Here is a 27,233-nt window from a genome sequence, read left to right on the forward strand (position 1 = left end):
TTTCTCGCGAGCAAAATCAAGCAATGAAGCCAAGGAAAACATTTAAATATCAGAAATGACCCCCATTTGAACACCGAGAAACCCTAAGAAGATCCCAAAACTTCTGTAAAACACCAGAAATGGAAGGGGACTAATCAGGAACACAGACTCAGCATCAGAGGGCAGGCAGGCACAGAAGCTGCTAAGAAGATGATCGCATTGATCTACTCATTCAGGACCTGCACTACCCTAAAAAAAAGAAAAGTTTATAGCATAGCAAGTGCAACTAGGAGCTTAGCTTATACCATCACTCTGTCTCTGGCATTATTGTTTGCAAATGCAATAAAGTAAAAAAAGAATGCTCGGAGTGCCAGCGCAAAACCTGGAGCTGTTTTGCTCTAAATATGCGATAGTGCAAATAAATGAATAAATACAAATTGCACAAAGGTGTAAAGCAAAGTCCTAAAAACCGTTGGACATTATATTATACTGGTTTTTCACATATTTAAGGAAAGAATGTTTTGATATATGACACGTTATGGTCATTTACGTACTGAGCCCTTTCAAAAGAGAAAACAATTCCTTTTTTTTAAATGTAGATTTTTTTATAGATTGGCTATATAAATCTGTCACTGCAAATGGACTAGCTGTAACCTTGATTATTTAAAAAAATATATAGATGCAGACTAGAATGCAAACACGGCTCGTGGATGTTACAAGGGTAATTATGCTTGTGTGTTGAAGAACTTTGTTCTTCACCACCTGTGTTGCTGGACGGCCGGAAGAAAAACAATTAACAAATCATCCTACCTCAGGCACATTATGCAAACTCCTCACCACCACACCTCCATGTCCCCGTTTCTGGCAATCAATTATTAGCATGCTGCAGAGCATCAGTTTGGACTCCAGTCTGCTATCTTTACCACGTGGGGCCTAGGCCCGGCTGACTTGAGCCTCCCAAAAAAGAATGTGATAGGCCCCATTCCTGGATCGCTTTTCAGTTGCATATATTACATTAAGTAGAGAATATACAACAGTATGACTCAGCGGACTCGACCCACCGCAGTACAGAAACGTGCATTTATTTTCAGGGCACACAGAGGTCAAAGCCAGGCCTGCCTGTTATTATTTCAAAAATACTAGACCAGTTTAAGCTTTACTTTCCACTTTTTAACTAACCCTAAATTAATTACATTTTGACGAGCTGAACCTTTACTGTGGATCACACCAGACGCACGGCGCAGCCAGCCTGTCAGTCACAGAGCTAGTACAGGGCGACTCTGCTGAAGTGAGGCAGGCGTTCGGGTCCGAGCTGAAAGAAAGTGAAGTTCTATTGTTGGACCGGGAGTGGAGTGGGCACCACAGTGGACAGCGGCTCAGCAACAGGTCTGCAATAATGAAATGCGATCTCATGAGTCTGAAATAATTAAATGAGATCTCATAATTTTATTTGCAGCGTGCGTGCGCGCCTCGTGTTAAAGTTGCACAGACTTGTTACCTAAATCAGTGCCAGCAGCACCTCTACAGCCTGGCGTAAAGTAAAGTGAGAAACAGACAGTAAGTAAACTTACTTGTCACTCTGGCAGACTCCCTGCAGCGCCCGCGATGCCTCTGATGCAGCGCGCCCTAGACCATGATCATGCTGAGAGTCACTCGGTAAGTTGTGGTCGATGTCCCAACAACGCTGGGATGGGACTGGGAGTAGTGTGGGTATAATTAATTAATTATGCGCAGCAGGCTACCTGGTTGAGGCAGAGCTGCTTGACTCGAGTCGACTAGGTTTCCCCCGCCGCTTCTCTAGCGACCTCAGTTCCTCCAGCAGTACAGGACGGGTCGCGTGAGGGAGTTCACATTCGGATATTAATCCCTCCCGGCTCCCCCCCGCGCCCACATTCAGCCAGTGGCAACTGTATTGGTGAGGGCAGGCCCCAGTGTTTCAAATGATGATTATATTTATGTATAAATGAATTATATATTATTTCTCTCTCTCACCGACCGCCTCGCAGCTTCCGAGTTAAGTCCCAAATTTCAAGGGGAGACCAGACCACGACGGCGCTCATGAATCGGTGGTGTGTGTCGTCGGTATTAATTCTTCTTTATTCTACGACGCATGCACTCTCGTCTCCTCCCTGGCGGGCGCGTCAGAGCAGGAGCGCACAGCTGCGCGCGGGGGCTGTCCTAGGGCCGTCATTGGTAGCGCTAAACATTGACGGCCCTGGGACCCACTCACAAACTGCTGGGTACGCCGCGCACATCCGCATGCACCAGCAGTGACAAACGATCACCACATGCACTGGTCCCTGAGTGCATGGCGACATGCTGCTGCAGTGAGTGCACAGACACACTCACTGCACTGACTGCAGTAAAGTAGTAGCACCAGTATTTTAATTTTTTGTAAGAAGGTGCGCAACTGCGCACAGCGCACACAGTGGCAGATAACTAACTCCATTGGTGTCACCCCAGATGGGGTGACACCCGGTGCGGCCCGCACCCCCCGCACCCCCCTAGTGACGCCACTGGTATAATGTATGTTAAGTCGACGTTCCCCTGTAAAAAGGGTTGTAGAAGTGATGCCGTGAAATCATTGAGATTTCACTACTCCACTTCTAGGATGCCACAGCATCAAAATCTAACTCCTGCCTCACAGGAGGTGTAAGACTGTTACAGGCGCCTTTAAAATGGGACTTGCCCATGTGTAATGACCCATTGCTGGAGTAGCATCAATTTTGCGACACACTCCAGCAATGCGTCATTACTGTGACTACAGGTACATCAGAAATACTGACCCATCTGTAAATCCTTGCGACATGGAGCTCCCTACAGTAAATACGGCGCATCCATGGTGCTCCAAGGAGGGCGCACTCTAAAGTGTTGCATCGCTGTTTTCACACAGCAATACTTTTCATTAATGAGGCCATGTGTGTTTATCACGTGGCATATATCTGTAATATTTCCTTTCCATTTTTTTAATATTAAAAGATGTATACAAAATCCCAAAAATGTGAACTAATTACAATTATTTATTATAGCGCAAATGAAATAAATTTTTCAGCTTTTATTATTACTTGACTAAAAATGTATAATCAAGCATACAGAATACTTCCTAAATTGGCATAGAGGAGAGAATTCATATTGAGAGTGTGTGTATATAGGAAATTAGTGGTTCCCAGAAAATCCCTTAAATTATGACGGTCAGTGCTATTTTCAATGATGGATAGCTCCAATCCACAAATCTATAAATTGATACCAACAGCCATTCACCACGATCTTCCTTTATTAACTCAAGCCATATGATTGTTTATTCTTCTTTCCTTGCCTGACTAGTTAAACAAATATATTATTCTAACTAATAAGAGCACTTCTTTCACCTGCAAAATAAGTGTGAGAAAGAACAAATTCCATAGCACACATGAAATTCGACTTGTTAATTCTAAAGTGAGAGTTTCCAAGGAACTGCATTTCAGGCCTACAAAGTTCAGCTAACATAAGAAACCATCATATGAACTTACGAAATTGCATAGCAATAAGGCACTTTCAATTAATGCATTTACCTACATGTAAAACAATGCAATTAATAAGTACATTTAGTACATGAATAATTGTTAGTTTCACAAAACGGGTTCTTTACATCAATGTTTTCTGCTAAGTACATTCACTTTCTTCATTAATTCTCCAGGTTACTTTTCAAAAGCCTGAGCACATCACGTTTCATTTTAATACATATCAGAATCCTAACACTTCATGTTAATACAACAAAAGATTATAGATGGGTGCGCTCTACACATGTGATTATAATGTACCCCATGAGTAAAATATGATATCTGCTACATCACGAAAGTGAACCCAACCAATTATACCTTTGTGTTTTGTGTAGGCCTTCACATTGCAGAGGGACAATCAACACCTCCTGCAGAGCAGCCCGAACCTCTCTTCTCTGATGACACAGAGGACCACCACACCTTCAACTCCGACGCCCTCCAAGAGTTCACTGACAGTCTCCGCAGCCCACCTCCAGGAGCAGGGCAGCCAAGCTGCAACGAGGACACCCCACCCCCTGCACAGGCCACACAGCAGGCAGGACCCTCCACCACAGCTGCCTCCCAGTACCCCCACGAAGAACACATGGCCTTCCAAAGCCGTGTGTTGGGATGCCAGGAGCAGCAGTCTGAACAGGTGCGGGTTGGCTTTGACCTCATGGTAGACAAACTAGATGCCATACGTGGGTTTATAAGTCCCATCAAGGACCACTCACAGTCCCTAATGGATATCCACAGTCTGCTCCATGCACTCCAATGAACCATGGCTGACATCGCCAGAGTCCTGACTCAGAGACAAGAATGACTGTATAGTCAGAGAGGAATTGCGACTCATGTTGAGGCTCATTGAGAACATGGAGTGGGCCAATGCGGAAAGAGTGGTTGCCACGGCTGCACACCAGCGAGAGGAAGCTGGGTTCCACAATGACCTCAAAACCATCCTCGTGGCAATTCTGCCACAAAGCCTGGTGCTGATGCATGCTGCTGCTACCACTACATCCACATCTCCACCCCCTGAAGTGTCAGTGCCACACAGTGCGGCAGACATTCCACCTCCGGCCCCTGAGGTGTCACTGCGACACAGTGCTGAAGAAAAGCCAGCACCACCCACACGTGAGGCACTTGAAACAGCATAGGACCAAGATGCGGATGAAACTGCCTTACTGGTAAGGAGAAAACTGTAGCATTCATCTCTGCCTCATGGCCGGTTTCAGCTTGGTTCTGCCCTCTGCAGCATCACCTTCCACTTTCCCCCGATACACTCTGCGACCCTCACCTAGGACCTCGCAATGGACTGCCATATTCTGTTTGATCGCCAATGACACAGCTATCAGACTGCGGACTGAACTCTTCCACTTCCTTTAGACTTTTCTTTCCCTAAATGACTCTGGCTGGCCCTCCACGGGCCAACCTTTGAAAGTGGAGTTTGCATTGCACTGTACTGCTCCAGATGCAACACTCCACTGAATGTGCATTAAACATTCCCAATCACACAGATGTGTTGTCTCTATGGTCTTTCAAGTGTGGTAGTATGGATGAATGTAGGGTCAGGGAATTCCTCATATGTCCACGTGGCTCATGTCATTGGACTTGGGTCACAGGCTGACACATTGCTAATTGCTGTCCCGGTGGCACCAACGTAACAACAGCGACACACGCATTTGTTACTTCCTTGTCCAGCCCAGTACGGAACATGCCGAGAGCCCCGGGGTCATTGCTCAAATCTTTACGCAGGACTGGCATATGTCACCACTTATGCTTATAGGGGGGACGACAACGCTACATGTCCCAGCTCTTCCCTGTAGGGATCTGCTGCTCACAGGTCTAGTTGTCAGCATGCCACAGCCACTCCCTCATTGATGGTGTACACCCATACCACACCCATCCAGCACATGCATCACAGCACATGTGACCCTGCTAATAAAAAGGGACGGGCGCACGTGCTCTATGCTATTTCCAATCTCTCTCAGAGTGTATCCGTGTGGTGTGCATGTAGGCATGGGAGCCCAGGGGCCTGCGATATCACATTCCGCAGGCACAGATTTGGTGGCACCGGATACTGTGGCCAGCACAGGCACACCGCCACGGGACGGTGACTTCCGGTGCACTGAGGTAGGGGTACCGTAAGTGCTGAGCGGGTGTGCAGCCTGTGATGAGGGTGGGTGCACTGGTATGTCCTCTGCCATGGCAAAAACCAAGACCCAGCACCAAAAGTGAGACCTGGTGATCTGCGGAGCGGGGCTGCATGATGGAGGGTGCCCTGTCTGCAGGCCCCGGGCTTGTGGCTTGCAGCGGCACGTGGTGGGCCCTCACTGCTGCACACCAAAGATTGAAGGTGAGCAGTGAGGCCTGGGTGCGCAGGGGTAGGCATGCACCACTGGGTGGTGGCAGGGGCTGGGGTGCAGCTGCCTTGGTGTGCAGGGATGGGCATGCACCGCTGGGCAGCAGGAGGGGCTGGGGTGCAGCTGCCTGGGTGCGCAGGGTCGGGCATGCACCGCTGGGCGGCAGGAGGGGCTGGGGGTGCAGCTGCCTGGGTGTGCAGGGGTGAGCATGCACCGCTGTGTGGCGGGAGGGGCTGGGGTGCAGCTGCCTGTGTGTGCAGGGGCGGACAGGCAATGATGTGTGCAATTGTATGTACTGTGACATTCATGTATCTGGATATGGATGACGGGTCTGTCTCAGATGTGGGACCTGGTGAAGTGCACTACATGCCGGCACCTGGTTGGAGACACACCGGTGGCAGCAGGTGAGCAGCGTGGCCTGGGTGCGCATTATCGGTACAAAAGGGGGTGGTGATGGACAGAGCATCTGAACCAATCAAACACTCACACCCAGTCAAAAGATCTGGGTTTAATCCATCACCATTCTTTAGCCCCTCTGGGTGCGCATTATTGGCACTCTCTCTCCCTGTCCCTCTTTTCTTTTCTCTATCTCTCTCTCTACCCCTCTCTGTCCACCTATCTCTCTCCCCCTCACTCTATCTGTCTAGCTCTCTCCCCCTCTCTGTCCGTCTATCTCTCTCTCCTCATCTCTGTTCGTCTATCTCTCTCTTCCCCTCTCTGTCCGTTTAGCTCTCTCTCCTCCTCTCTGTCCAGCTATCTCTCTCTCCCCCTCTCTGTCCAGCTATCTATCTCTCCCCCTCTTTGTCCGCCTATCTCTCTCTCTATCCCCCTCTCTGTCCATCTATCTCTCTCTCCCTCTCTTTCTCTCTCTCTCTATCCCTTGATGTGCGCAGGACACACCTTCTCATCATGATTTTTGTTTTGCAGGCTGTGACCTACGGATTGTCCTGAGGGAAGCCGCCATGTGTCTTCATTTCTGTTCTGTGTTTATTTTAGTAAATTATCATTTGTTGCTTTGAAGGTGAATGTGTGATGCTCATTTTTGTGATGAACCATGCATGTCACCAGATGTGATTGTGCGACATCATGCAGGTTATTTAGTACATGATTCCATGTAGTAGATGTGGCATGTCTTTTGCTGGGGGGGGGGTTTCTGGGGAGGGTGGTCCCGGGTGTGGTGGAGGTGGGTGTTCTGGCCCGCTTGGGTGTCCGGCACGCATATTCGGTGGCTACATGGCATCTGTTGTTCTTCAGGTGTAGCTCTGGGCTGGGCTCTCTTTTCTGGTGCAGGTTGTAGTCCGACTTTGCACCAGATCAGAGCAGGTGTTAGTTTCCTGGTGCTAACGCGCCTTATTGCATATTTTGTGAGGCTGGTCGTTGAGAATGCTGAGGTGTGGTGTTGTTGCTGCTTTTTGCATGGGAATGCCTACTCTGCATCTCATTAGCGATAGTTGCCGGGGTCATCCGTGGTGATGTTTATTGAGGATGCTATTGCCGTAAAACTGGTGATATCGGCTGTCTGCACCAGCTTGTGAATGGGGCGGTAAATTTATCATGACTTTGGCTGCGCCAAAGTGCTGATAACTCGGCGAGAGTTCCTTGAGAATATGCCCCCTTGTTCATTATATACACTATTTACTTAATTAACATTCACAATTACAAATGGCATCTCTAAAAACAACACATTTTTAAAACCATTGGTAATTCATTTTTCCCAGTACTAGCAGCGTTGACCCTCTTATCATTATTTTTTCATCACATTTCACCAAGCTTCCACGTCCCCAAGAGGACCCTGCGATTCGCCAACCTCGCCACACCCCTGTGCATCCATCGAGCAAGAACAGGTGAAAGTGATCCAGCGGGCATTAGGAAATATGTCATAAGCAACGCTACCCAACTCCACTATATACACCATCAATCAATAAACTCTCATAAGGCCCATAAATCTAACATGACATATTATAACCAACTGGATCATGTGACCTAATTAACCTATTCACAAATTATATACATTTATATACAACCATGGTAAATGAAGTCATCATACTATACAAACCTACAAGCTAATTAAGCCACTGTAGCGATAAGATCTAACTATGAATAACCTATACATATGAAAATAACAAGACCAGCTTGATTTCCAAAGTAAGATTTTTATTAGCTACTCATTTGGAAAATGTATTAGAAATTTTATTAAAGCAATTTTATTTGAATCATTGCAAATAGTTATGACAATTTTATTATGAATCAAAATTATTATTGCAACTGAAAAGTTATCAACTTGGCATTTTTCAAAACCTAAGTCCCTAACTAATGCTAGCTATAAGGAAAATTAAAAGTAAAGTCTTTGAGGGCTCTTACGTGGTCCAAGAGAAGTTCAACAGCATAACGCCCTCATCAAAAGGTCTGCAAGGAGAAGCATAACTCTTCCACGGGGCAAGAGTTTTTATACCTTTTTACGCTAAGCTAATCTAAAATTGTATATTTTTTCTCTGCTGAAATGGAGTCCCATTGGCTCAAAAGTGACAAGCGACATGTCACCAGATTTCAGAATTACAGTTCCGTCATCATTCTTAGAGACCATTGTCTCCGGTTTTCGAAAAACGCAGTTTCCTCCAGTTCGATACATTGGCTACAATTTAAAGTTTTCAGCTTCCTCGGATGAAGCCTTTCGCCGGTTCCTGGCCTTGGCCTTGTTCGGCAAAGAGAATGTCATTTCATCGAAACAAACTTTTCAGACGGAAAGAACTGAAGTCATCACAGACTTATTCTGGCTCCAAGCAGATTTTTGCAAGCACGGAAAATTTTCACTAGGCCCAAAGCCTCTTTATTAACCCCTTCGATGCTCATGACGGAACCGTTCCGTCATGAGCATCGGTTGGCCTGTGCTCATGACGGAACCGTTCCATCATGAGCCCATTGGCTCATTAGAACGCTCAGCACAGCGCAAAAATTCGCGCCGCGCTGAAGCGATTAACTAATGTATAAACAAACACAAGAAAATAATTAATGCGAGAAAAATAATTTGTTCTGTTGTCACCCTTTATTGCTAATAACCAACCCATTAGTTTGAATTAACTAGCAGAAGCAAACAAATAAAGCAGCATTTTATATCTACCATTCTTCTTATTATCCAGCAATGTTCTTTAATGCACCTATAGAGAATAGAATGACACCACATAGACAAGGAAGCAAAATAAGCACATGCCATTTATTCTAAACAGCTGCAGTTAATTTTTGACATGACAAAATAAACACGATTAATTTATTATTTTCACAAACAAGGAAATGCAACATAATGCACGTTTATGAGCACAGATGTTAGTGTCCCGCGTTTGTCAGGTGTAGATGCAACTTAAACTAGATTAAATTAATACATATACAATACAACTGTTAATTTTATTATTTTATTATGGAAGTGTGACTTCACGAGTCGAAATGAAAAACATTTCTGAATCTCGCTCCATCAACTCCCTCATCTGGTGATTAACCAATCACCACACCATACCCAAACATTTGCTAAAATTTTTATCTCAAAAGAAAATGGTTCGATTTCATTCTGTTAGTATTTTCTAAAGACTAGTTTCAGCAAAATCTTTACAACTCTCATATTGAGCTCTGCGCAACTCCTCAAGCTCTATTTGCTTCTCTTGCTCCTTTTTCATTTTGTAAATCCTTCTCTTTTCCCTCATGTGTTTCTTTCTCTTGTGTAACATACAACTGATCTTTGTCAAAACTATCAAGAAAATTATTACAAACAAAGGTGTTAGAATCTTGCCAAAAACTGATCCACCAATCTCTTGAAACCAGGTTTTGATTGCTTGGAATCTTTTTGAAAGTCGTTCTGAAAAATCATCTTCTTCTAAGGGGACTATTTCTGAGTGCATCTCTGTGATGTTTCTAATGTACATTTCAATATTCTTACTCTCATCTGGAATGTAAGTACAACAATGCTGTACATGTAAAATGCCACAGACTCCTCCCTCTTTTTGCCAGGAGTATGCCTAAAGCAAGACGATTTTGCATCGCCATTGATCTGACAGCAATGACCTCCATATCCACTAACTGAAAACCACCTGCTGTGTCAGTGGACAGTCTGTCAACAATTGTGGACAATTTTCTGATTCTTCCTGTATTCAGGGTTATACCTACTAAGGGTATCACTGCCTCAAAGATGTCTCCCAAAATTTCAGAGAAACTTTCTCTTCTATATCTGTTTGCATGGCCACTGATTTCAAAAGAACCTTCTGCATTTCTGTCAACATGAAAAATCTTGGGGAACACAAGACCAACAAAACATGTCCCATACCAATGGTCCGGAAGATTATAATAAGCCTTGTCTCCACAGACAAAATAAATCCCAGGAAAAATTGGATCTCTGCCACCTTTGAATCCCCAACCCCCCATGATTTGGTAAGTGTCCTCACAGTTGCTAGCTCCTACAAAATAATTATCAAACAGTGTATTGTCTCTCCTAATGCAAAGCTTGCCACTAATTGGTTTGTCTATGTGAATTGCAACATTATCAAAAGATTTGCCATTAAGCATACCATCCTCCTTCTGCCAAAACTTCGATTTAGTTTGTTTGACCATCTCATTTCTCTTATAAATCGCCCTTCTCTCCTCAACAAGGTTCAGGAAAGTTTTTTCCTCAGCTCTCAATTTGCAAGTTAAATTGTTTCTATAAGCATACTCATAAGTCAGCTCATTAGTTACTAAAAAGAAATCCCTCATCTGTTTAGCTTGTTTATGTTTATTTAAAGCATTCTCTATTTTCAGGTTAGCAAAGATCTCATCATAGTTGGAATAATAATACTCCAACCGACCAGTCTGGTAAAATAAGCTAGCTATCACACTGCATGTTATGCCATAAGTAAGAGGAAGCATATTGTATGTCACTCCCTCAGAAACAGAAGCAGGCAACTTCACACAAATATAACAATCTTTGACACCCATGACCTTAACGTACTCTCCCAAAAGCCTTGAAAAAGTATTGCTAGAAAAATCACCAACAGACCTGTCCTGATGAATATCTGGTCTGTGATCAATAACCTTGTTAGCTTTGTGTGTTGCACTATGTTTGTCTTGACTAACTGAAGCTTTGCTTGTCATATTGACCTTGTACCTCTCCTTATCGATCCCGAAAGGAAAGATGACAGCTAAAACTAACCAGAGCAGAATTAATATGAGCACACACACCAGAGTCATCTTACAACATTTCTTAAAAATGGAAAATTTTGAAGTACTACGCGACATTACATAAGGCATTTTTTTTTTTTTCAAAACTTATTTACAAAAGAGAAAACAAAATTTTTCAAAAATTTTCAAAACCTCACACCCCCCTTTTAAATTATTATTTTTTTTTTAAAACCCTCTAACAATTTTTCTTCGACCTTGCGTCACAAGTTATTCTCCAACTAAATACAATTTCTTCGACCTTGTGTCACCTAACACAATCTCTTCAGCCTTATGCCAAAAACAGAAACCTAAACTTAATCCTAAATTCTAACAGGTTAGTACTTCAATCATTGTCACTAATTTCCTCCACTTCTTCTTCCTGACTACTGCTATTTATTTCAATCACAGGTGGTATTATTATATAAGCCCATTCAGGAGACTTATATTTCTGATTCGGTTTCAAAATTCTCTTTGTCTTTCTAGAAATTACTTCTATTGTCTTTCCTTTTTCAGCTTTCTTTTCAGGATCCCCTTGACTACTTATCTCATTCACCTGCTCCTTTGATCTTTTCACTAACCTGACTCTCAACCCTCCGTTTTCAGATGGCCAGGTCTCTCCTTTCCTCAGGATTTTTCTTTTTGGTTCAGACTCATTAGATTCTGTTTTCCATGATCTTTTCTTCACTCCTCCTTTTTGACATTCTGCATCACTTTCTCCAGAGTCACTGTCAGAAATTTCAATCGTTGTCCCAGAATCTTCTCTAATCGGCAACCTTACTCTGTTAGGAACAGCACTCCTTCTCCCATAACTGGTACTTGGTAATTCGTCTTCGTCCAATTCTTCAATCACCTTTAACTTCCCAGATCCGGAAATCTTGTTCCTGCTTTCAGAGCTCGTTATATGCCTTTCGATACTTTCCTGGTCTTTCTTCTGAACTTGATCAGACTCTTCTGTTGTCTCTTTTTCTTTTCTCAATTCTTTATCAGGTTCCCTCCCTTCACCTGCTTCCTTTTCTGTTACTTCTGTTGATTCATTATCTAATAGATTATTTTCATCTCCAGAATCTATTTCAATAATCTTCAATTCTTTCCCAATCAAATCTCAATTCACAGATGTTTTCTCCAGATGTCGACCACTCTGTCGATCTTCAATATCTGGATTTCTTTCTACTTCTTCTTCAGAGTCTGAATCATCTGTCGTATCACTCTCTTCATCAGAGTTTTCAGGTGTAGGTATTGGAATAGTGTGACTTGGATGTATCCACCTTTTCAATCCTCTACACTTCACTGCATTTGTTGTAACAAGGATCACCTGTCTTGGTTTCTGCCACCTCGGGATCAAACAGTTCCTTCTTCGGTGAACTTTTGTTCTGACCCAATCTCCAGGTCTCAGATCATGTGTCTGCACTTTGTCTTTTGATTGTGCTTCAGTTCCCACCTGATTAGACACAGAAGTCACTACGTCAGATAGACGCTTGCAATACTCCAAAATAGCACTGTCATTAATGCTTAACAGTTTCCCTACAGGTACATAAGCTTGCCTCATCACTCTCCCCATAAGGATTTCATGAGGACTCAGACCTGTCTTTTTATCTGGGGTACTTCTCAAAGTCATCAGAACAAGTGGAAGAGCATCTGTCCACTTTACACCTGTATCAAGACACATTTTCCCAATTCTATTTTTTATTGTTCCATTAATCTGCTCCACTACTCCAGATGCCTCTGGTCTGTATGCACAATGTATTTTCTGCTCAATGTGTAATGCTTCACAGATCAATTTCATCAGTTTGTTATCAAAATGTCCCCCTCCATCACTCTCAAGAGTGACTGGGAAACCGTACCTTGGTATTATCTCTCTAAGAAGCAACTTTGCCACTGTAATCGAATCACAATGACGTGTTGAAAATGCTTCCACCCATCTTGAAAACAAGCACACAATCACCAAAACATATTTCAAACAGTTGTGTATTGGCATCTCAATGAAATCCATTTGTAATCTGGTAAAAGGACCACCCTCCCGACCAATGACTCCCGTTCCCACAACTGATTTCCTGTTTGGGTTCATTTGTTGGCAAGTTAAACACCTCTGACAAAGAGACTCTGCAATTGTTCTAAACTTGGTATTAAACCATGTCTCTTTGAAAAGCCTGATCATAGAGTCTCTTCCAATATGACCAGGACCATGATACATTCTGGCCATGTCAGCAATCATGCAATTTGGTAAGACTACTCTGCCATCTTTGTAGGTCCAAACACCATCCTCATCTCGTGGCCTACATTCTGCTCTCAACCATGAGTTTTTCTCATCATCGTCAGCTTCATCTTGTAAGTCCCTAATTTCTTCCCATATCTCAACAACAGATGTTAGCATTACTGAAATTGAAGCAAAATCTTTGTTTTTTCCCCTATTAAGTCCAAATTCTCTCTTTGCACAGAATTTCGCCATTTCGTCTGCATAATTATTGCCTTTGGTGATAAAATCTTCACCTTTTTGATGTGCTGCACATTTCACTACAGCAATCTCCTTTGGCAATTGTGTGCCATCAATCAACCTCTTAATAAATACTGCATTTTTGATTGGCGAACCTGCTGATGTCATGTAGCCTCTCTGGGACCAAAGTTGTCCATAATCATGCACAACTCCGAACCCATACTGACTATCTGTTATTATTGTAACTCTCAAATCTTTCGCTATTTCACAAGCACGAATCAAAGCAATTAATTCAGCCACCTGTGCTGAACGAATTCCTTCTAGACATGATGCTTCTTCGACATCTGCAACTGTGCAGACTGAGTACGCTGCTTTTAAAACACCTCCTTCTGATCTTAGACAGGAGCCATCTACAAAGAGGACAAGATCTGATTCAGGCAATGGCACATCTTTAATGTCCTGCCTTGGCTTGGTACAGTATTCCAAGACATCCAAGCATTCATGCTCTACCTCATTTTCATCAATATTCTCAGTGTCAGGTAACAGTGTGGAAGGATTTAAATTCACACACCTTGCAATTGACACATTATCAGATCCCAAAATGATTTTCTCATATTTGGTCAGTCTGCTGCTTGTCATGTGCTGCGTTTTACTTCTTGTAAGGAGAATTTCAACTGAGTGAGGAACATAAACATTTACAGGAAATCCCATTATTATTCCCTCACTTTGTTCCAGGCTAACACTTGTTGCTGCAACTGCTTTTAAACAACCTGGTAATGCCTTCGCAACCGGATCAAGAACTGCTGAGAAGTAAGCAATAGGCTTTCTCATGTTTCCATGTCTCTGAATTAACACAGACAAAGCACATCCTTCTCTTTCACTGCAGTATAGTTCAAAACCCTTTTCATAATCTGGCATGCCCAGAGCTGGAGCTTCACATAAGCTTCTTTTTAGTTTCTCAAAAGCTTCCAACTCAATATCAGTAAGAACAATTGGATCTTTCACATCTGATTTTGTTAATCTCTGTAGTGGCTTCGCAATTACTGAAAATCCACTAATCCATTGCCGACAGTAACCAATCATTCCCAGGAACATTCTCACCTGTGTTTGTGTTTTTGGAGGTTGCATTCCCTGAATAATTTTTATTCTCTCGATTGTTACCTGCCTTATTCCTTTTGCAATTCTATGACCAAGGTATTTTACTTCTTGTTTACAAAACTGCAACTTCGCAGGAGACACTTTGTGTCCTTCATCTGCCAAATGATTCAAAATTGTAATCGTGTCTGTCACACAATTATCTCTTGTCTTTGCTGCGATCAACAGATCGTCAATATACTGCACTAATGTAGATCTTCCTGGCAAACTCAAATCTTCCAAAGATCTCTTTAGCAGTTCATTAAAGATAGAAGGACTTTCTGTATACCCCTGAGGAATTCTGCACCATGCGAGGGTCCTACTCTGGAACCGAAAAGCGAAGATGTCCTGGCTTTCTGGATGCAATGGGACAGTAAAGAACGCATTGCAAAGATCAATGACAGTATACCATTCTGCATCATGCGGAATCTGGTAAAGAATGACAGCAGGGTTTGGAACAACTGGGCAACAAGGAACGACAATCTGATTAATTTTCCTCAAATCCTGAACTATTCTGTATGTTCCATTTGGCTTTTTGATTCCCATAATCGGTGAGTTACAAGGACTGCTCTCAATTTCTTTCAAAACACCTTGTTTGATGAATTTTTCAATTACAGGAATAACACCCTCAATCGTTTCTGCTTTCATTTTATATTGAGGAATGTTTGGGAAATCTATTCCCTGCTTCACTGTGATTTTAACTGGATCGACATGTTTCATCAGACCCATTTCATTTCCAGTCAAACCCAAATCTCAGATGTAACTGTCTCTTTCAATTCCTCTGGTAAATTTTCTTTATCAAAGGTAGGAAACAATTTTTCTTCTTCTGCCTCAATCATTAGCATAGTTAGTCTGTACAACCCATCTTCCTCCATGGTTTGTAACTCAATTCCACCAGGTGAACAATATATTCTGCAATTCATTTTGCACAATATATCTCTGCCTAGTAAATTCACTGGACTGCTATTACAAACTACGAATCTGTGTTTGGCTTTAAAATTTCCTATTTCCACATCCACATTCACAGGATCAGTAAGATCAGTCTTCATCTGTTGATTACTGACTCCGACTACTTGGATGGTATCCCCAGAGAGAGGTAGGTTTTCAATTTCCACTGAACTAACAGCAGAACGAGTCGCACCAGTGTCCACCAGGAAAGTGATCTCTACATCATTCACCTTTCCATTTACAAATGGACCAGACTGGTCAACCTCAAGAGTGGCTCCAATTACACACTCTTCCCCCTCTCTCGGGCACCGTCAGAAGCAATCTTCAGAATCACTTCCTTTGTTTCCTGTTAACAAAAATTGTCCTGATGCACTTTGCAAATTTGGTCTTTGATTTCTTATTACCTGATCACATCCGCTGAAACAAATTTCTGGGTTGAATTTTTGACTTCCCCCACAATTTGGAAAAGGGGGCAACGGAATTTGACTCTGCTGTTGGGTCAACTGCTGTTGTAGCTGTCGCTGAAGACTCAGTTCATTCATTTGACGCTGCAGCTGCAACTGTTGCTGCAGATCAACATCACTCTGCATCTGTGGGTTAAATGATGCATTTTTAAACTTTCTGGGTGGGTTTTTACACTCGTTTCTCCAGTGTCCAATCTCCCGCAGTTAAAGCAAGGCATCGTTTGTTTTAATTTTTCAATTTCTGGATTAAACTGTGGCTTATTTTGATTATTAAAATTACTTTTAAACTTCCCTTGACCCTGATTTTGATTCTGAACGAAATTTCCATGAGGCACAAAATTTCCATTTTTATTTTCCAGGTTTGCTATTTGTTGTTCAGCTACCTTTACTTGTGCCCACATTGCTTTTTCCTTCAGCTTCTTTTGTTTTGCCTCCAACTCATCACTGCAGTATTTTGCTTTTCTCAAAATATCATCAACTGAATTTGATTGCCATCCGACAATATTATTCCTGATCATTTCCCCGATTTCTGGTCTAAGACCATATACGTACCTGTAAATAAAATGGCTCATATCTTTTTCATCTAATTTTTCATAACCACTGTATTGTTTAAAAACCAATAATAATCTTTCATAGAACGAATGAACTGATTCTTTTGACTGTTCTGTCAATTTTAACCCAATCTACTTCTTTTGGGGCGATTTTTTGTTTTAACCAGTAAATCACTTTTTCATAGAATTCCATGACCTCGGGTGCTGGAGCACCTGTCTCCTTAACTCTTTCTGGTTCAGCTTTTGGGCAACTTATAGCAATTTTGCATTCTGTCCATAGATCTGATGGGACAACTATGTCAAAAAAGCCATCCAGATCAATCCACAGAACTTTTGAAACCTTAATGAACCTATCTACCTGTCGGTACCATTCCACAGGTTTTTCCCTCAGCCGAGGAAAATCATTAGTGAAAAGCAAAATGTCCTGTCTTGACCAGGGAACATGTACATACCCTCCGCCTGCGATTTCTCTCATTGGAAATTGTTTAGACAGGTTATCCAACCTATCCAACCTTTCGTCTTCCTTCTTTTTAGTCCATTTCACTCTCAATTTACTCAAGTCACCTAATTTTTTGATATAAACAATCAATTCTTTTATGTGCAAAATTCTTCCTCCTGTATTGAAATTTTCGATATCCTTTTCTGTAAAATTTAATCTGTAATGTTTTCCTAGGTTTTTCTGTTTGTTCAAATCAATTTCTAACTCTTCTGCCAGTTCTTCCAGCTGATCATATTTATTCTTTATTTTCCAATGCATGCTTTTGCTGATGAACAGGAGTTCATCATCTCTGTAAAATTTTAAACTGTCAGGACCAATTGTGCCAATTATTAATTCCTCTAAATCTGCTTTTAATTTAGCAACATCAAGTTTTGAAGTCGATTCTCTCTTCTCAGGTGACTCAGCATCTGACTCTGCACCCATTGGTGTCTGGTTAAAAGAACCTTGGTTAAAAGTTAAATCAGGCATCCTTGATTTTTCGCGATTAATTTCAGATAAATCAGAATAAAATTTTTCAGCTACCTTTTGAATTTCTGCATTTAATGGAATTGTTAAACCTGGCTGTTTAATTTCCTTTTGATCGAAAACAGGCTGAACAGGACCAATCGTTACTGGAACTGTCACTGCTTCCATATTCTTGGTTATCTGCTGAATTAATTTTTCTTTCGATCGCAGGTATTCTGAAGAGTCTGTAACTTCTTCAATCCTGTCAGTTCTCATCACATTTCTAGGGGCTTCCCTTTCTATTGGAAAACTTCTGCTTTCATCATAGACATTAGAATTAGTTCTTGTCTCAAACTGTTTTGGAGTTCCAAAAGATTCACAATTATTTGGGTACAATTTTGGAGAGTCATTTACTGGGGGTGCACTAGGAGTGGTTCCTGTAGAAACCGTTGGAGTGGACCAAGAACGAGGCTGTCTCAAAGGGGCATTTTTATTATTTGTTGTATAAATTTCTTCTAAAACTGGATCCTCTGTTTCATTATCCATGACTATATTATTTTTCTTTGCAGTTCTTTTTTCACCTGGAGACCCTAAAACCATTTCCCTAATTAAATAGAGACCATCACACATATCTCCCTGTCTCCACATACGCATTCTATCTTCATGCGTTTCTCGTCTGAAACTCTGTGTTTTTGGAGGTCTCTTAATCCCATTCGCTTCTCTCTGAAGTTGAAACATCTCTTCCTCCCATTCAACTAAAGCTTCAAATTGCGTCGGTCTAGGCCGTGGAACTAGAGCTGACATTTTCTCTCTCAGATTTCTCAAAACCTTAACATTAAATTAACCATCATCCGGCCAAGCCAATACGCCGTCGTCCTTTGTGTAATTTTTCCAAACATCAAACCACAGGACAGTATGGTAACCATATTCCCCTTCCATATACGCTGCAGGTGTCTTGTACTTATGAAGTAATTTACCACCTCGCGTTTCAATTTTCTTGTCTGGTGAAAATAGATTCTTAAATTTTTGAAGTATCGAAGTCTTTTTCTCAACATGTTTAAAGTAATAAGTCATTTTTAAATCAAATCCGCTTAATCAGAAATAATCGTAAATGTTTTCCTGGTTGTTCCGTAACACCAGCCAATCCGTGCGCGAAACACACCAACGAGCCAATCAGGTTCGAGCTACGTCACCACCTTGCTCGACCAGTAAAAACAGAGCTTTCTACTAAAGCCTATCAGCGTTTAGCTCGACAAAATCACTTGAGCCAATCAGAGTACAGTCTGTGACGTATTGTACCCAATCCTTGCGCGGACCCTGTGACGTACACAACCGCTGCGGTTTCTCGCGTCTCACTCTCAGCGCTCAGCCCTCCTTCACAAAAACTTTTCACAGCGCCATTTTAAAGACGCTTTTCTCAATGAAATTCGATTAATCGACAACAAAAAGAACAAACCATTTGTCTGTTTCTCTAAATAAGATGACAGTTTTTCATACACACAAGAGATTCTTTGCGTGAAATAGACGACGCTATTTCTCACATTTGCCGATAAAGTAAACCTTTACTCTACCCTTCACGCACGTAATAACGAACTCGCTTCCCTCTGAATGCACATAAAGTAGCAATTCAAAGTTTAACTCGAACAGAATTACAAGATCATTTACGCACTTTCAAACGGAAAGTATCCCTAACCACACACACATGAAATCTCGGCGGGACTCTAACCCCCCTCTGATAACATGAATCGTTAGTAAAATAAGCGACGTTATCCTACCCTTCATTCAAGTGGAATTAATTCTATTACTTTCTCCACAGAGAGGTTTACAATGGACACAATGTCCTTATACTCTAAGTTTCGATTTCTTAGAAAATCCTCACTAATCATGCATTCTATCTTACACACCTATATCCCTAACACGTGCTGCGCGACGACAACACTTGTGATACACGACGATATCACAACAAACAGATCAAATGCACTGTGTGACTTGTGACTTTACACGCTGGTCACACTACTCTGTACCGGTACAACCAGGATTTTCCACGTCGGAAAAACCCTTTCGACTACACATAACACAATTTAACAAACTCAACATATGTTAATCATCAATCCTATGCAACTACCATGTAACATCTCGGTTACCATAGAAACCATCCAAATCTGCTACCAGAAAAATTGATCCAGCGGGCATTAGGAAATATGTCATAAGCAACGCTACCCAACTCCACTATATACACCATCAATCAATAAACTCTCATAAGGCCCATAAATCTAACATGACATATTATAACCAACTGGATCATGTGACCTAATTAACCTATTCACAAATTATATACATTTATATACAACCATGGTAAATGAATTCATCATACTATACAAACCTACAAGCTAATTAAGCCACTGTGGCGATAAGATCTAACTATGAATAACCTATACATATGAAAATAACAAGACCAGCTTGATTTCCAAAGTAAGATTTTTATTAGCTACTCATTTGGAAAATGTATTAGAAATTTCATTAAAGCAATTTTATTTGAATCATTGCAAATAGTTATGACAATTTTATTATGAATCAAAATTATTATTGCAAATGAAAAGTTATCAGCTTGGCATTTTTCAAAACCTAAGTCCCTAACTAATGCTAGCTATAAGGAAAATTAAAAGTAAAGTCTTTGAGGGCTCTTACGTGCTCCAAGAGAAGTTCAACAGCATAACGCCCTCATCAAAAGGTCTGCAAGGAGAAGCATAACTCTTCCACGGGGCAAGAGTTTTTATACCTTTTTACGCTAAGCTAATCTAAAATTGTATATTTTTTTCTCTGCTGAAATGGAGTCCCATTGGCTCAAAAGTGACAAGCGACATGTCACCAGATTTCAGAATTACAGTTCCGTCATCATTCTTAGAGACCATTGTCTCCAGTTTTCGAAAAACGCAGTTTCCTCCAGTTCGATACATTGGCAACAATTTAAAGTTTTCAGCTTCCTCGGATGAAGCCTTTCGCCGGTTCCTGGCCTTGGCCTTGTTCGGCAAAGAGAATGTCATTTCATCGAAACAAACTTTTCAGACGGAAAGAACTGAAGTTATCTCAGACTTATTCTGGCTCCAAGCAGATTTTTGCAAGCACGGAAAATTTTCACTAGGCCCAAAGCCTCTTTATTAACTAATGTATAAACAAACACAAGAAAATAATTAATGCGAGAAAAATAATTTGTTCTGTTGCCACCCTTTATTGCTAATAACCAACCCATTAGTTTGAATTAACTAGCAGAAGCAAACAAATAAAGCAGCATTTTATATCTACCATTCTTATTATTATCCAGCAATGTTCTTTAATGCACCTATAGAGAATAGAATGACACCACATAGACAAGGAAGCAAAATAAGCACATGCCATTTATTCTAAACAGCTGCAGTTAATTTTTGACATGACAAAATAAACACGATTAATTTATTATTTTCACAAACAAGGAAATGCAACATAATGCACGTTTATGAGCACAGATGTTAGTATCCCGCGTTTGTCAGGTGTAGATGCAATTTAAACTAGATTAAATTAATACATATACAATACAACTCTTAATTTTATTATTTTATTATGGAAGTGTGACTTCACGAGTCGAAATGAAAAACATTTCTGAATCTCGCTACATCAAAAGAACCTGCTCCTACTTTGCAGCAAAGGCCTGGAACGAGCTACTGACCGACATCAGACATTCACCCACCGTCTACATCTTCAGGAAGACCCTCAAGACTTGGCTCTTCGACTGACCAGAGTTGCTCACCACCTCCCCCAGTGCCTTGAGACCCTCATGGGTGAGTAGCACGCTTAAAACTCCCTAATTGATTGAAGATGGAGCTTATTATTATACCCTTTTCTAAACAATAAACAAGCTATAGTGAGCCGTGGACCTTATAACATCTAACTTAGGGCAGAAAGGGCCAATTTATACATAAAAACAGGATTAGGTTAATATTACAATGCGTTTATTTGATACCACTAATGAGCACAGTTCTTATTCCTTTAACCCATATATTAGAAATTTCTTTTGGACAAACATACCTTAAATTTTAAACCATTAAGAAGACATCTATCAAGTGTCTAGCTCGGTGGATTCGGTCATGTTTGAAACACCTCTTTTCCAGACTTGGTGTGAGTTGTGTTCTGATACTATTCGTGGGTATAGTTCAATGGATGTATACGCATGTCTCAGTTCCACAATACAAACTGTGTACAGATGAACACCTTCCTGTACAAAAGCGATCCTGAGAGGCTTTTTTCATCCTTCTATGTGTGCTGCAGAATTCAGGACATAAATGAGGAGAAATAAAGATATTTCTCCTTGTTACGCCACACCTGGGGAGGCATATCTTTTTGGCACATTCCCAGGTAAATATGGGAATGTGTCAAACTTTCCAAGGTCCATGGAATGCCTACCCAGGGTGACTGTCAACACTTCCTGGTTTAAGTGTTGGCAGCCAATCAGATCCCACCATGAGATTTGTCAGATTCGCGGAGGGTCAGTGTCCCAATAAATAAATATTTTTTTTAATAACTCCAAAACAACTGAATGGGTGTACACAACATTACAAAAAGAGATCTTTCTGGACCAAAATCTGTCTTTCTGCTAAATTTGGTGTCATTCCATTCAGTGTTTCAGGTTGTAGTCATGTCTAAAATCCCCATAGGAAATTGCATGGGGGAAAAGTGGTTTGGGACCCCCACCTTTTTCTAAAACCCCTGCTTCACGAATCTCCCTGAAAGTTTCAAGATAGCAGTTGGATAGGCTGGCACACTAGTTTTGAAAATGTCATGAAGATTTGTCAAACGGGGCCAAAGTTATTAGCAAAACAACAAATTATTTTACTACAAAAACTAGGTCTAACTCTATCTACCTAATGCCGACCGCCAGTAGGTAATATATGCCATTCCCTTGATGTTAGTATCACAGCCTCACAAGTATACATAACAAGTTGATGGTCGTTTTGTAAAAACCCAGAAAGAAATTTGAATAAAGTTCAATAGTATAATATACAAAATGAAATTAACCAGGGAGTATTGACAACTTCACTAGCATTATACATGTCTCGATGCACAAATGTAGTTAATTATCCAGTGAAAGTCACCTGAGGACTTACAATTAAACTTAAAGAATGTTTATTCTGTAGCAGGAATTCTATCAAACTCAGAGACAGGCAGATTTACAAAACACATCTGGCCCCAATATTGATCTTTGAGACAGTCATAACAAAGTTAGCAGTGTAATTAATAATGTATTCCACTGTTCAACATGCTGCTCATTTAAGGCAGTAACTTAGACAAGGCAGAACTATTTTCTGGGGTTTTTTCAGCATTGATATTTTGGCAAGTTTAAGAGGAAAAGTAATGGATGTATACGTTTTACCAACTGCAATAGTTATTATGCCTAGTTAAAATTGTTTATAATAGCATCAATCAGGGATAGTATAGATCAGGCAAATCTACAACAGCTTTGACACCCTAGACCCTACCACTACGCCTGTCACCACCAAAAACAACCAAGCAGAAACCCAACAGACCATGCTCTGCTGAACCCTGCTCACAAAAGAGGACACACTCAAGACCATAAAAAGCATCCACTCAGGATCCCACATCTTCCACAAAGCAGCCGCTGCCATCGCCACCCAGCTTCGTCGCACCATCAACTGCTCCCTTGAAAATCGCCACCCTCCATTGATGACTGTAACCATGCTAAGATCAACCCCCTGATGAGGAAGCCATCCTCAGACCCAACAGACCACAAGAACATCAGATTCATCTTCCTATTTCCATTCCCAGCCAACGTCATCGAGAAGGCCATCAACGTCCAATTCTCTGCATTCATAGAAGGGAACCACATCCTGGAAACCTCCCAATCGGGCTTCTGAAGCAAACACACCACCAAGACCGGCCACTGGTGACATCCCTCCTTGACCATAGCGAGACAGCTGCCCTCATCCTACTGGAACTCTTGGCTGTCTTCGACATTGTCTCCAACTACACCCTAATCAAGGCACCGGCATCCATGACCAGGCACTGGACTGGATCCACTCTTTCATCACCAGCCGGACTCATCGAGTTAGATTACTCTTGTTCCTCTCAGAACCTACAGAGATCAGCTGCAGAGTACCACAGGGTTCCTCCCTGGGCCCCACCCTCTTCAACGTCTATGTGGCCCCTCTTACAGCCATCATCAGAAGCCACAGACATTGTCAGACGACTCCCATCTGATTCCCTCCCTCACCAAAGAACCCACAACTGCCAGAACCAGCTTCAACAGTGGAATGAAGGCTGTTGCTAAGTGGATCAAAGACAGCTGCCTCAAGCTCAACTCGGAGAAGACCGAAGGAGTCATCCTGGGAACCACCCCTTAAGCTTGGGACGACTCTCGGTGGCCAGCTACTCTGAGACCCTCCCAATCGGAAGCACCATGCACACAACCTAAGCATCAAACTGGACTCACCGCTCACAATGACTTGCCAAATCTGTTTCCTTAGCCTGCTTCCACATGCTCTGCCTGCTTTGAAAGACATTCAGCTGGATCCCCAGAGAATCCAGAAAGACGGTCATCTCGGAACTCATCACCAGCAGACTTGACTATGACAACGTACTCTACGCCGGCATCACCCCAAAACAGCTCAAGAAACTACAGAACAATCAAAACGCTGCAGCCAGACTGGTCCTCAACATCCCCTGCCACATCATCTAACACCTCCAACAACTACACTGGCTCCCAATCAACAAGAGAAGCACCTTCAAGCTCCTAACACATGCCTGCAAAGTTCTCCACAACGAAGAACCAGCATACCTGAACGACTGCGTCGCATTCCACGTCCCCACCACACAATTTTGTTCCGCAAAACTTGCCCTAACCTCCGTCCCCAGGATCCACAAGACCAGAACCGAAGGAAGTTCATTCCTCCACCTCACCGCCAAGACCTGGAACACCCTGCCCCTCCACTTCAGGCAATCCGTGTGGCTGACCCAATTCAAGAAGGACCTCTAACCTGGCTCTTCAAATTATCCTCCACCCAAAGGGACCAGCAGGACCCCTCCCCCCAGCACCTTGAGTACCTCACAGATGAGTAGCCATGCTTTAGATGCCCCTGATTGATTGATTGATTGATTGATAGAATTAGATAATGCTTTGTAATAGCAAAGGGCATATCTTCCACCAGGGGTTTCCTCATGGAAGCTATGGCTTGCGTGACTGCTGTGTGAGTTATGGCTTATGGACATAACCATAACTGATATTTCACAACCATTACTGGACCATAACTGTGTTTTAGTGACAATGTAAAACAATTGAGAGACACAATCATTACTCTCTTTCAATGTCATCCGGGCCAAAAATGTAGCTGTTGTATTCATATTCAGAAGCACATAATGGCTGACAAAGGCTATACAATTTATTTGTGCCTGGATATGGAATCCATAGTTGCATGTGACACCAGCTATTCGGGCCATACTTTTCTAGTGTAGATGGAAAAGGATACCCTAGATTAAAGGACGAATATAGTGTGGATATGAAATGTATGGCGTGATTTTTGTGCAACAGGTTCTGTTTTGTTATGATAACTGTGAAAACCTGTGAATACCCAGCAACAGCATGAGGTTACAGAGGTTAGCCCATTCTTCCAATTCCAGTTCAGCATGTAAATACCAAGTGCCTGAGGATAGATACCATCTACCATCTGTCAGAGTGGAAGATGGTGTAACAATCTACTGGTTGTTAGTCCTACTTAGAGATGACCACTGGCCAAGCAGCCATCTCTGTACGTTGAAAGGAAAATCCATTCGTTCAGTTATCTTCAAGGCACAACATGTTTTGTGGATGCTGACCTAGGTTCTGTTGGACATCCACCGATCTTTTAATATTTTTTGTTTTTCAATAGCAAACTTTCAAAGTGGCAGTTTGTGATTGCAAAACATAATCTAATGATCCCCACACCCTAGGTGCCTTCTCCCTGGGAGTGGGAGACCTTATATTTTTTCTGTCCTTCACTATCAGCTGAGGGACAGAAAAAAGCCAATCAGGCTGTCTACTCTAAATAAAGTGGGTGGTGTGAACTTTACTGTGATGGTCGTTACTTTGTTTGTCACTCCCTACTGTCCTTCTCGCACTCTTAGGTCTACTCATCTCCAACTTCTAGTTGTTCCTCGTTTCAAACTCTCTAGATCGGGCGGCCGCAGCTTTTCTTGCCTAGCACCTAAGCTGTGGAACTCCCTCCCACTCCCACTTAAGTCTTCTTGCTCCCTCCTTTCCTTCAGGAAATCATTTAAAACACCACTTTTCCCTCCCCCCCACTAATTTCTCTCATCTTTTCTGTCTCCTCTTTTCCTTCTCCAAGTCCGTTTAGCGCCAGGAAACTCACGGTGACAGTGCGCTCAATAAATTCATCATAACATAACATAACATAACAGGCCGCCATAGGTTGTGTTCCTTTGAAGTAGCCATTGGGGGCTCATCTAATGGAAAGTGTGGGAAATTGGGCTACTGGTTGAGAGGGTGTAACCCTACTCAAGCCACAACCACAATCCCCATCAGTATGAAACACAAGCAAACCTCAAAAAAATCCTGTGCTTAACTCTCTGGTAGCTTGGCACAAAAGCTGCCAGGCTTCACTTAGAGGCAATGTGTAAAGTATTAATGCAGCACTTCAAACAGTAATAAACTGAAACAAGAAAAATCACACACCAATTTGGAAAAATTGTGTGAAATGTAATACATTATTTCAGAGCACAATAAAAAAAATCCAATGGTAAAACTTAAGCAATTTTAAGGTTTAAGTGTGAATAGTGGCTAAAAGTACAAAGCACCAACGGTGGGTTTCTAGTCATGGCAGAAAATGACAAAGCCACAAGTTGAGGCCCTCTAGAGATGGGTCACTGGCCAGATATAAGGACCAGGTTAGGCCTGCTGAACAAAGTACCTTAAATACAGGTTTTAGAGTGTTGCAAAGTCCAGCATTAAGGGTGTGTTACACAGCAGCGGCAGTGAAGTCCTCCATCTGGGATACGTCATACAGCGGCTGTTCTGAGGAGCTGAGGGTCTGCGATGTATGCTCCTGTGTTGAGGATGCATCACACAGTGGCATTTTTAAGAAGCTGTGGAGCTGCAATGAGAGGTCCTGCATCGAGGATTCATCAGGCAGCGGCAGTTCTGAGAACCTGTGGTAGCCTGTATCAGGGATGTGATACGCTGTGGCGATTCTGATGCGAGGTTTGCAAGGTGATGCATTGTGCTGCTTCAGTACCTTAGATGACCACAGCTGGACTGGTAGAGCACCTTCTGGCTCTCTTCCAAGGGTTCAGGACTGGGGTGTCAGCACTTGCTGGAAAGGCTTGAAGCTAGTAGGGTCCGGGTCCATGTGCTGGGCTCAAACTGGTTGGAGCATGGTTGGTCCCTCAGGCTGTGATCTAGAAGCAGGCCAACTAGCCCTTGGAGTCAATTTGGGAGCCCTGGGATCAAGATGCAGATCAAGTATATTTTCTGAGGCAGTAGGGCAGCAGAAGATAGGGTAATAGGGCATCAGGGCAGTAGAATGGCAGCCCTTCTTGCAAAGCAGCACAGTAGTCCTTTTGAGAATTCCACAGGCCCAGAAGTGTACTGAAGAGTTGGGTATGAAGGTCCAATATTTATATCTAGTGCCAGTTTTGAGGTAGGAGATGGCTCTGACGTTTTCCACCCTCAGAAGTGTCTGGGTGT

This window comes from Lissotriton helveticus, chromosome 8 (genome assembly GCF_964261635.1).
Source record: "Lissotriton helveticus chromosome 8, aLisHel1.1, whole genome shotgun sequence".
Taxonomy (NCBI): domain Eukaryota; kingdom Metazoa; phylum Chordata; class Amphibia; order Caudata; family Salamandridae; genus Lissotriton; species Lissotriton helveticus.